General features: G+C 32.7%; 1 protein-coding gene across 1 annotated transcript in view; it reads left to right on the plus strand.

Annotated features, from left to right (window-relative positions):
- The first annotated feature begins 279 nt into the window (after positions 1–279).
- The window catches only part of Dhc93AB (Dynein heavy chain at 93AB), a 312,580-nt gene continuing 303,171 nt past the window's right edge, over positions 280–9,688 (plus strand). The window contains exon 1 of the mRNA XM_069846249.1: positions 280–453. The gene's annotated coding sequence lies outside the window, so the exon portion shown is untranslated. The remainder of the gene's footprint in view (positions 454–9,688) is intronic.

Consider the following 9,688-nt stretch of genomic DNA (forward strand, 5'->3'; position numbering starts at 1 on the left):
TTTGAACTTCTTATTGACTTAATAATGTCAGGAAGCAAGAAAAACCTTCTTCATTAATTCGTAACATTTGTTATGGTACACCCTGTGCAGGCAGATACGTTCCACATCTATAAGCGATGAGTGATGTACTCCGCATGTTCGTTTTGCTGTGTCTAAGCCTCATGGAACACGAAATATAGGAGGCCGAGGACAAGATAGTAGAGTTGGAATGGGAAATAAACGATAGAAACATATTTCCTTTCATTTTAGTGAGTGACTTCAAGGAATTGACATTGTCATTCTGTTTGCTAAAATGTGAAGCGGAGCGCTGCATGCAGGGACGTTTTCTTGCAGGACCGGAGACAGTCGTGATTGAAGCAGCGTTTCCGTATGCACGACTCGTGGGGACTGGAGCAGTGAACGTCTGACGTGCATGGGGCGAAGACGTCACTCGGGTGACGCTGCATCTTGCAGGTGAGTCGCTTAGATTGTGAACACAACATAAAATTCACTAACGGAATTCTTAATTCTATTTTTATTTGGATACTTATGTCTGTGTTAAAGTTTTATACAGTATCTACTTAATTAAAAGCACAAACTTGCGTATAATATCATCATTATCATTATTATCATCGTCGTCATCGTTAGAGTCCGGATTTTTATGTAATATTGACCCTAAAAATATGTAACCATAAACCTCAAAATATATACTAAATGTGTAATATCAAAATGGCACAGGAAGTTTAAATAATTATCATTTATTTTTTTTAAATTTTATTGTAACTAACGATTAATTTCATATACGTTTCAAATACACACAATTTACAATTGAAATGGTACATATGAATAGATACCCGAAATGAGCATATGCTCGTGCTCGGGTATAGTCCAGTAGAGTCTACATAAATTTTACAGATATCAATAATAATGTTGATGATAGAAATAACAGTAATAATAATAATAATAATAATAATAATAATAATAATAATAATAATAATAATAACCGTGACGAAGATAATGCAAAGGTAGTAATAGAAATTAATAAATAATAATAATAATAATAATAATAATAACAATAATAATAATAATAATAATAAGGGCTCAAATTTCTATGATCTAAAACTCTAAAAATATGCATGTCCTCAGCCCTAAACATATCAAAATATGACATAAAAATTGGAAATATGACGCAACATAAATTGTCATAATAATAATAATAATAATAATAATAATAATAATAATTCTTTATTTGTCATAATCACAAGTTTTTTTTTATTTTAGTTGGTTATTTAACGACGCTGTATCAACTACTAGGTTATTTAGCGTCGATGAGATTGGTGATAGCGAGATCATATTTCGCGAGATGAGGTCGAGGATATATTAAATATTTACTTATTTACTTATGTATGTGTGTATGTATGTATGCATGCATGTATTAATTAATTAATTTATTTATTTATTTATTTATTTATTTATTGATTAGTTTATTATTTATTACTTTATTGTTTATTAGTTTATTAGTTAATTAATTAATTAATTATACAGTACCTACTTAATTAAACGCACAAACCTGCGTGCTAATATCGTCATTATCATTATTGTCATCGTCATCATTAGAGTCCGGATTTTTATGTAATATTGACCCTAAAAATATGTAACCAAAAACCTCAAATTATATACTAAATATGTAATATCAAAATTGCACAGGGAGTTTAAATAATTATCATTTATTTAAAAAAAATTGTATTTAACTAAAGATTAATTTCATATACGTTTCAAATTCACACAATTTACAATTGAAATGGTATATATGAATAGATACCCGAAATGAGCATACGGGCTATTCCATCTCAAATCTACCGAAATATAGAGAAAATTGACCTTGCAATTTTTAAATACAATGAAACTTTTTCTGTCCGTTGACAACTGTAATACAATGCTTTGTGCAAAGTTTGAGGCATCAGAACTTCATAGTGTTTAAATTAAAAATATTTTAATTTATCGTATTTTCATAAAATTTACAACTTTAAACTGTTGTGGCTCCGAAACCCTTTCACACAATGATCAAAATCATGGTTTATTTTGATGCTGAGAAATTAAAGTTTATATTGACATGTAAACAGTTTTTCTTACTTTTTATGGAAATGGAGAAATTTAGATTTTTCTTCATTAAGATGCCATTGCCCACGAAAAAATATTTTTAAAATATATGGTTAGATTCCGCATTGAAAGTACAAATAAACACATATTTTTTACTGGTGCACCGTTGATAAAGTATTGAAAATATGAAATAAAGAAAATAAATAGTACGCGCGTGAACTAACCAGCTGACTGTAGGTAGTCGAGACAAGCAAGGCCAGGAGACAAACACGTGATGTGTCGTCTAGCAGTCATGGCTGGACTAGCTTTATCACAAGTTTTCATAAACACAGAGGTAAAATGACTCCCAACGCTCGTTTATCTTCAGCTCTCGGCCAGTGCGTGGGGTACTGCACCGTTCAAGTCTAGGCGTGTGAAAATAATTTATTTAATACCCTAGAAACTTATTGCCGAGCCACTAAGCAAACAATACCGAATCCCTCTTAATAATGCAAGGTTTTTTTCTCAATATTTTTTTAATTTTTACAAATGGGCAAAAAACCTAAAAGGAAGTAAAATAAGATTATCTGTCTCTCTGTATAAAATAAAAATAAGTATTACTTCTTAACATAACCTACTAAATGTCAGCTTCAAAATGTTCTGCAGTAAATGATTCCAGAGTTCTGAGCGCTGAAAGAGGCTGGTTTTTTATAAAATACGCTAAATTTGTCGCTCAATAGTACGAAAACCGTTTGACTTTCGATAGTATATTTTTGAAAATGCACTCTCCTCAGCACCTTGTATAAGTAGGGAAAAAATTAGAGTATAAAAAAAATGCGAGGTTTTTTACTGATCGATTTCATATGGAATAGCCCATATGCTCGTGTTCGGGTACAGTCCAGTAGAATCTACATAAATTTTACAGATATCAATAATAATGTTGATGATAGAAATAGCAGTAACAATAAGTAATAATAATAAAACAAAATATTAACAATAATACAGTAAAATAAATACTAAGACTGATAAAATAAAATGTAAAACCACTTGGCGAGAATTAACACAACTTAAATAAGCATATAATAACCAGAAAAATAATAACGAAACTCGAAAATCAACAAAAAAGTTCGTCGTATCGCAGACGACAGCAACCGCCGTATTGACATTGTGTTATGTATTATTGGTAGGAGAGGGAACCGAAGGTCTACATCCTGACGTTCTCTTCGAAAATCCTGACGTTCTTATTATACGTTTATATATGTCATGATTAGAATCCGGATGTTTAGGCATTTATAACAATTAAAATAGGCAGGCAAAAAAGGCAATAAAAACGTAAAAAAGGCACAATAATCTTCGAAAAAGGCATTATAAATTTTAAAAAGACATAATATATTTTAGCAAGAAATTTAAGTTGTATTAACCTAACTCACATATTTACTTCGTAGTTGATATATGTTGACTTATAAAATACTTTTTTTTCGTGATTAACTGTTTTTTTCACAAACCTTACATAACAAAACTGTTCCATCGGTTGAAAACACATGGGCACCAAATTCACTAACGTAAGCATGAAGTTTACTTTACAATGGTTTACTGAATTTAGGCATTCCAGCTAATCCATCTGTACCTTCTGTCACTCGACAATAACCGACTGTTCCTCACTCAAATTCAGGGGCGGCTTTTGGGGTAGTGCCAGTGTGCCATGGCACCACCAATGAAAGAAACAAAAATAATATCCTAGAAAGCAATTGTAATAGTTTATACATTTTATTCGTATTTCATTTGAACGAGCGTGCGCACATATCCGGACGCACTCTTGCAGCATTTTTCCGAACGTTGGAGCCATTTCGCTGAGGCACTATCTGCGTCCATATAACACCGTACAAAAGGCTACTGCTTCTAGTTTATATGCGTTTCTTATGGCAGACTTTGAGCCGAATTCAGTTTGACTCAGTAGTTAATATTCCGCCCGCTAGAGCACAGTAATGCAGAAATTTCGCTAGATGGCAGGGTTGTTGGAGACGTTATTTGTCTATGAGTTAGAGTTCCGCGCCAAATGTTAATGTAATGTTGCCAATTCAAAACTAATGCACATAACTTGGATTTGAATGTGTAAATTATTATCCATTTAGCTATATTGAACACAGAGATAGTCATGGTTCTTTTTAAAAAGATAAATATTTTTTCATATTATGTAAAACTGTTTGTTAATGTTGTGTAATATTTGTTTTATTTTGCGGCAACTAAATATCGCTACACTGTTCCTACAGTATTGATGCTTCTGTTAACGATACATGAGATCTGTGCAGGACATGAACATGTGTTATTCAGGCCGCTGCCTTGGATTCATTGGCCTGTTAAATAAAGTGCAAACGTGTTTGTTTATTATCTATGCTATTGTTTATCTCGTGTGTTTTTGCCAGTAATTTTACTAGTTATAAAAGTTATTTGTATTTGACTAACAATACTGTGAAAGTTTTGATTGCCTGTATCTGTAAATGTTTTTTTTTTTTATCCAATGCCACCAGGTTGTCTTTTCGACATTTCTGGTCTTCTCTCCTGGCCATGGCTTAGTTGTAACCCACTTCTGAGGTTGGGGCGCCTGGAAGGCGGAGTTACATTACCCCAATGATGTGATAGGCTGATTATGATAATGTGGTGCCAGGAGAGGTGTATCTGTAAATGTAGTTATTAGTTTCGCAAATGTTATTGTAACTGTTACTAGATGTATTATTAACTGTACACCTGGTAAAATAGCTGGTTTAATTAATGTGTTTTATTTAACATAATACAAACGTGAACTGCGATTATTAATTTCACTAGGGTAATTTGCGTAAAACGTTTTTCATTTTTGGCACCACCACTAGAATGTCTCACCGGCCGCCACTGCTCAAATTTCTTTCTACTACAATAATAAACACGTGTAGCACAAAATTGTAACAGTGAGATTTGAAAATGTGAAAGCAAACAATTGAAAATGCGTAGTTCTTTACAATTTGATGGGCAGATAAATTATCATATTGGTGCAAATGTTTGACCCATTATTTACAAAATGAAAACTCAAAACGGAAGAAAACAAATGATGATAGCACAACAAACGGCTTGGCCTGCTGAACTCGTAAGACCATAATGATTAGTTCGGCATAAACGATCTATTTTGCACTGTCTTACAAAAACTAAAAAATAATGTTTAATAAGTGGTAAAAAATTAAATATTACAGTAGTTTCCCGGTCTGAAATTTGCCTGTGAAATAAATTTTCAAGTGAAATAGATTTTTACACTGTTTTCTTATCTTCCTATTAATACTTTAAGGTAAATACGCCTAGGTATTTATCATTGGTGCAATCTGTATTACGTTATGGTACTGCCAGTTGAGGCAGTGTTTGTAAATCTGTAAGAAGACGACTGGAGTTACTACAAAAGGGAAGATCAATATTTGTCTGAAAAAAGTCTATTGATTATCCTAATAAACTTCTTTATTCGCATTTTAACGTTTACAAATTGTATCAGATAGGGTATGTAAATATGTGTTATTAACTTTCTTTCATAAGAAAAAGAAACAAATTTCAATACATATTGGCATAATTATAATAAGAGAAGAAAGACATCATTTCATTTCATAGAGTATAAAAGTTCATCGGCTGCTGGAACGAAACATGGCTTCAACTATGGCTTAAAGATATGTAATACATTCATTTCTCAGTACTATCATTTAGGAAGTATAAGCACAATGAAATTTAAAATTAAAATTAAAGAAATTAAGAACACTTGACATATGATTAAATTAATTGCTAAATATTTACTTACGAATATTAGTTATAAACTCTCTTAATTTTAATCACTTATTTTATCACCTGTTGCTTGTAACCTATACTATTTTTTTACTTAAATTTAGTGGCTATTTGTCTTCTTCTTTGTGCTTACCTACAGTGCAATTTTGAACCCCGAACTTAAAGGCCTACTCTTACTAAGTATAATTCAAATTGTTTGCGTAGGTTAAGCCTCAAAAGCTTCTTAAGAACTTCGCCACAGGTTTTTAATGTATTGAATAATTTTTGCATTCTAATCTTTTGTTTTAATATAATTTCAATATTACTTGTTAAATACTGTGTAAATATGTTAATAAATTAATCTCTTCCTACTACTATCACCCATGTTAGATAACTCACAGTAATTTCATCGCATCTGAACCTCATGAACAAGCTTCGAGACTTCGGACCCGATAGAGCAGTTCAGTGGGAAATCCGCATAACGGCGTACTGAGTATAGTGGTAAAGCGTACAGTGGGTGGGGGTACTGTAGAATGAATGCCAACAAATACGCAAAGGAAAACGCTCTGGATTTGAAGGTTCTGACGAATAATTTGGTTTTCAACAAACCTATGTATTTTCAAACTGTGTTTGAAACTATTAGACGGTTAGAAAAGTCAGAGCAAGAGATGCCGGAAGTCCTGAAATTAATTGAGGAGATGACACAGAAAATTAATGAGACACCAAGTACACCGGTTACTGAACGTGTAAAACAGAAATGGAAATCAATTTTATGTAAAAATAACGTAATGTAAACAGCAAATTAGTGGACATAGTCACCCGAGAATAAAGGACTGTCTCTTAGAGACTGCAATGATGTTAGGTTTTTTTCGTTTTGCTCCTATCACGTCATGCGACGTAGAGCGCAGCTTTTCACAGTACAAACTTTAGCAGATAAGCGAAAAGATTTACGTTTGAGACACTGAGAATGTATCTTGTAGTACATTGCAATTCGGTACTGTAACTGCACTTCCTAAAGACGACCAATAGGATAAATGAAGAAATTAAAATTGCTACATGTTTATTTTCACCATTAAAACTGTATAGAATTAAACACAAATGCTTATAAAAGACAGGAGAATAAATGCTTTTCACATTCTTTTGACATTATCATTGTGTAATGTACAGACGTGGAAAAATTATTAACAAAATTCTTACAATTTTGTATATTTCTATCATTACAGTAGATAGAAATATGCAAAAATGTCAACTGTAGTCTAAATTGAAGAGTCAAATTTTGTAAAAATATATAATAAAAATCTTCAATTTTGCTAATAATTTTAAATATGCAAAATGTCAACTGTAGTCCAAATTAAAGAGTCTAATTTTGTAAAAATGTACAATAAAAATCTTCACTTTTGCTAATAATTTGTAAATATGCAAAATGTCAACTGTAGTCTAAATTGAAGTGTCAAATTTTGTAAAAATATATAATATAAATCTTCAATTTTGCTAATAATTTGTAAATATGCAAAATGTCAACTGTAGTCCAAATTAAAGAGTCTAATTTTGTAAAAATATGTAATAAAAATCTTCAGTTTTGCTAATAATGTGTAAATATGCAAAAATATCAATTGCAGTCTAAATTGAAGAGTTAAATTTTTTTAAATATATAATATAAGTCTTCAATTTTTCTAAAAATTTGGAAATACGCAAACATGTCAACTGTAGTGTAAATTGAAGAATCATATTTTGTAAAAAGTGTATAACAAAACTCTTCAATTTTGCTAATAATTTGTCCACGTCTGTATATTTACTTTCAGAATGTACATATGTGTGTGTTTCCCCATACTACCGTACTCTAAACAGCAACGTTGTTACCTCAACACATCTCTACCTTTCACTATCTACAGCGAGTCAACAACCTATAGTACATGCACAGTAAACTTATTTTATCGGGTCCCAAGTCTCGAAGCCTGCTCATGAATATAACTAGATTAGTTTTATGTACGATTATTGCACCATAGGGAGTCAAACCACCAACATCAAGGTCCTAAAATATAGTAATTTGACCAAGGCAGACATTGGTTATTATTAGGTAACGTATTCTAGCTCAGGGCGTATGGCGACAAGACTATATTTACGTGATGTCATATTTGGCGCGTGTCACATGTACTATGAGGGAAAACTTGCATCTTACTTGTTTAGCAGTTGACGTTCTTTTCATGATTCAAAATAGACTTAGAAGGCTGCCCCACCAATGCTTCTATGCCATATTACACCATCTCTTCACAAAATTGAATATCAAATTCAAAATTGTCGCAAATTTTCTTTCACAATCGGACGCCACATGTCGCTTTGAAGGGTCACTCGTGACTCGAAAGAAGCGAAGCGCTGGTTTCGGAGTGGCGTGTCCCCATCACATCCTCCCTGTGTGCATTGATACATTTGTTTACATGGGAGAGACTCCAAAAAGCCATCATGCCTCCGCCCGATGTCCGAGCCTGTGTGTATTGCGCCTAAAAGTGATCCATGTTTCATTCTGCTCAACTTGATCAAATAGGAGTCGCGTGAGAAGCCAGTCAAGTAGCCAGTTTGCATATGGGCTATTCCATCTCAAATCGACCGAAATATAGAGAAAATTGACCTTGCAATTTTTAAATACAATGAAACTTTTTCTGTCCGTTGATAACTGTGATACAATGCTTTGTGCAAAGTTTGAGGTATCGGAACTTCATAGTGTTTAAATTAAAAATATTTTAATTCATCGTATTTTCATAAAATTAGCAAATTTAAACTGTTGTGGCTCCGAAACCCTTTCACCCAATGATCAAAATCATGGTTTATTTTGATGCTGAGAAATTAAAGTTTATATTGACATATAAACAGTTTTTCTTACTTTTGTGGAAATGGAGAAATTTAGATTTTTCTTCATTAAGACGCCTTTGACCACGAAAAAGTATTTTAAAAATATATGGTTAGATTTCGCATTGAAAGTACAAATAAACACGTATTTTTTTACTGGTGCAACGTTGATAAGAAAGTATTGAAAATATCAAATAAAGAAAATAAATAGTACGCGCGTGAAATAACCACCTAACTGTAAGGCGGGAGCTAGCCGAGACAAGCAAGGCCAGGAGACAAACATGTGATGTTTCGCCTAGTAGCGCATAGCTGGGCTAGCTTTATCACAGGTTTTCATAAACACAGGAGTAAAATGACGCCCAACGCTCGCTTATCTTCAGCTCTCGGTCAGTGCTTGCGGTACTGCGCCGTTCAAGTCTAGGCGTGTGAAAATAATTTATTTAATACCCTCGAAACTTATTGCGAGCCACTAAGCAAACAATACCGAATCCCTCTTAATAATGCAAGGTTTTTTCTCAATATTTTTTACACTTTTACAAATTGGCAAAAAGCCTAAAAGTAAGTAAAATCAGATTATCTGTCTCTCTGTATACAATAAAAATAAGGATTACTTCTTAACATAACCTACCAAATGTCAGCTTCAAAATGAGCTCCAGTTCAATGTTCTGCAGTAAATGGTTCCAGATTTCTGAGCGCTGAAAGAGGCTTGTTTTTATAAAATACGCTAAATTCGTCGCTCAGTAATACGAAAACCGTTTGACTTTCGGTAATATATTTTTGAAAATGCACTGTCCTCAGCACCTTGTATAAATAGGGAAAAAATTGCAGTATAAAAATACGAGGTTTTTTACTGATCGATTTCATATGGAATAACCCACATGCACCCGCGTTGTCCACTTAAAAACTCAAGCAATATTTAATTTGTAGCCTCGTGAGACAAAGTAAGGTCCCTGGTTATTATTTATTACAAAGCTGTTGTATAGGGTCCATTCGGTACTCTTCTGAAGTATGGGTG

The sequence above is a fragment of the Periplaneta americana genome, chromosome 14 (assembly GCF_040183065.1).
Source record: "Periplaneta americana isolate PAMFEO1 chromosome 14, P.americana_PAMFEO1_priV1, whole genome shotgun sequence".
In the NCBI taxonomy this organism is placed as follows: domain Eukaryota; kingdom Metazoa; phylum Arthropoda; class Insecta; order Blattodea; family Blattidae; genus Periplaneta; species Periplaneta americana.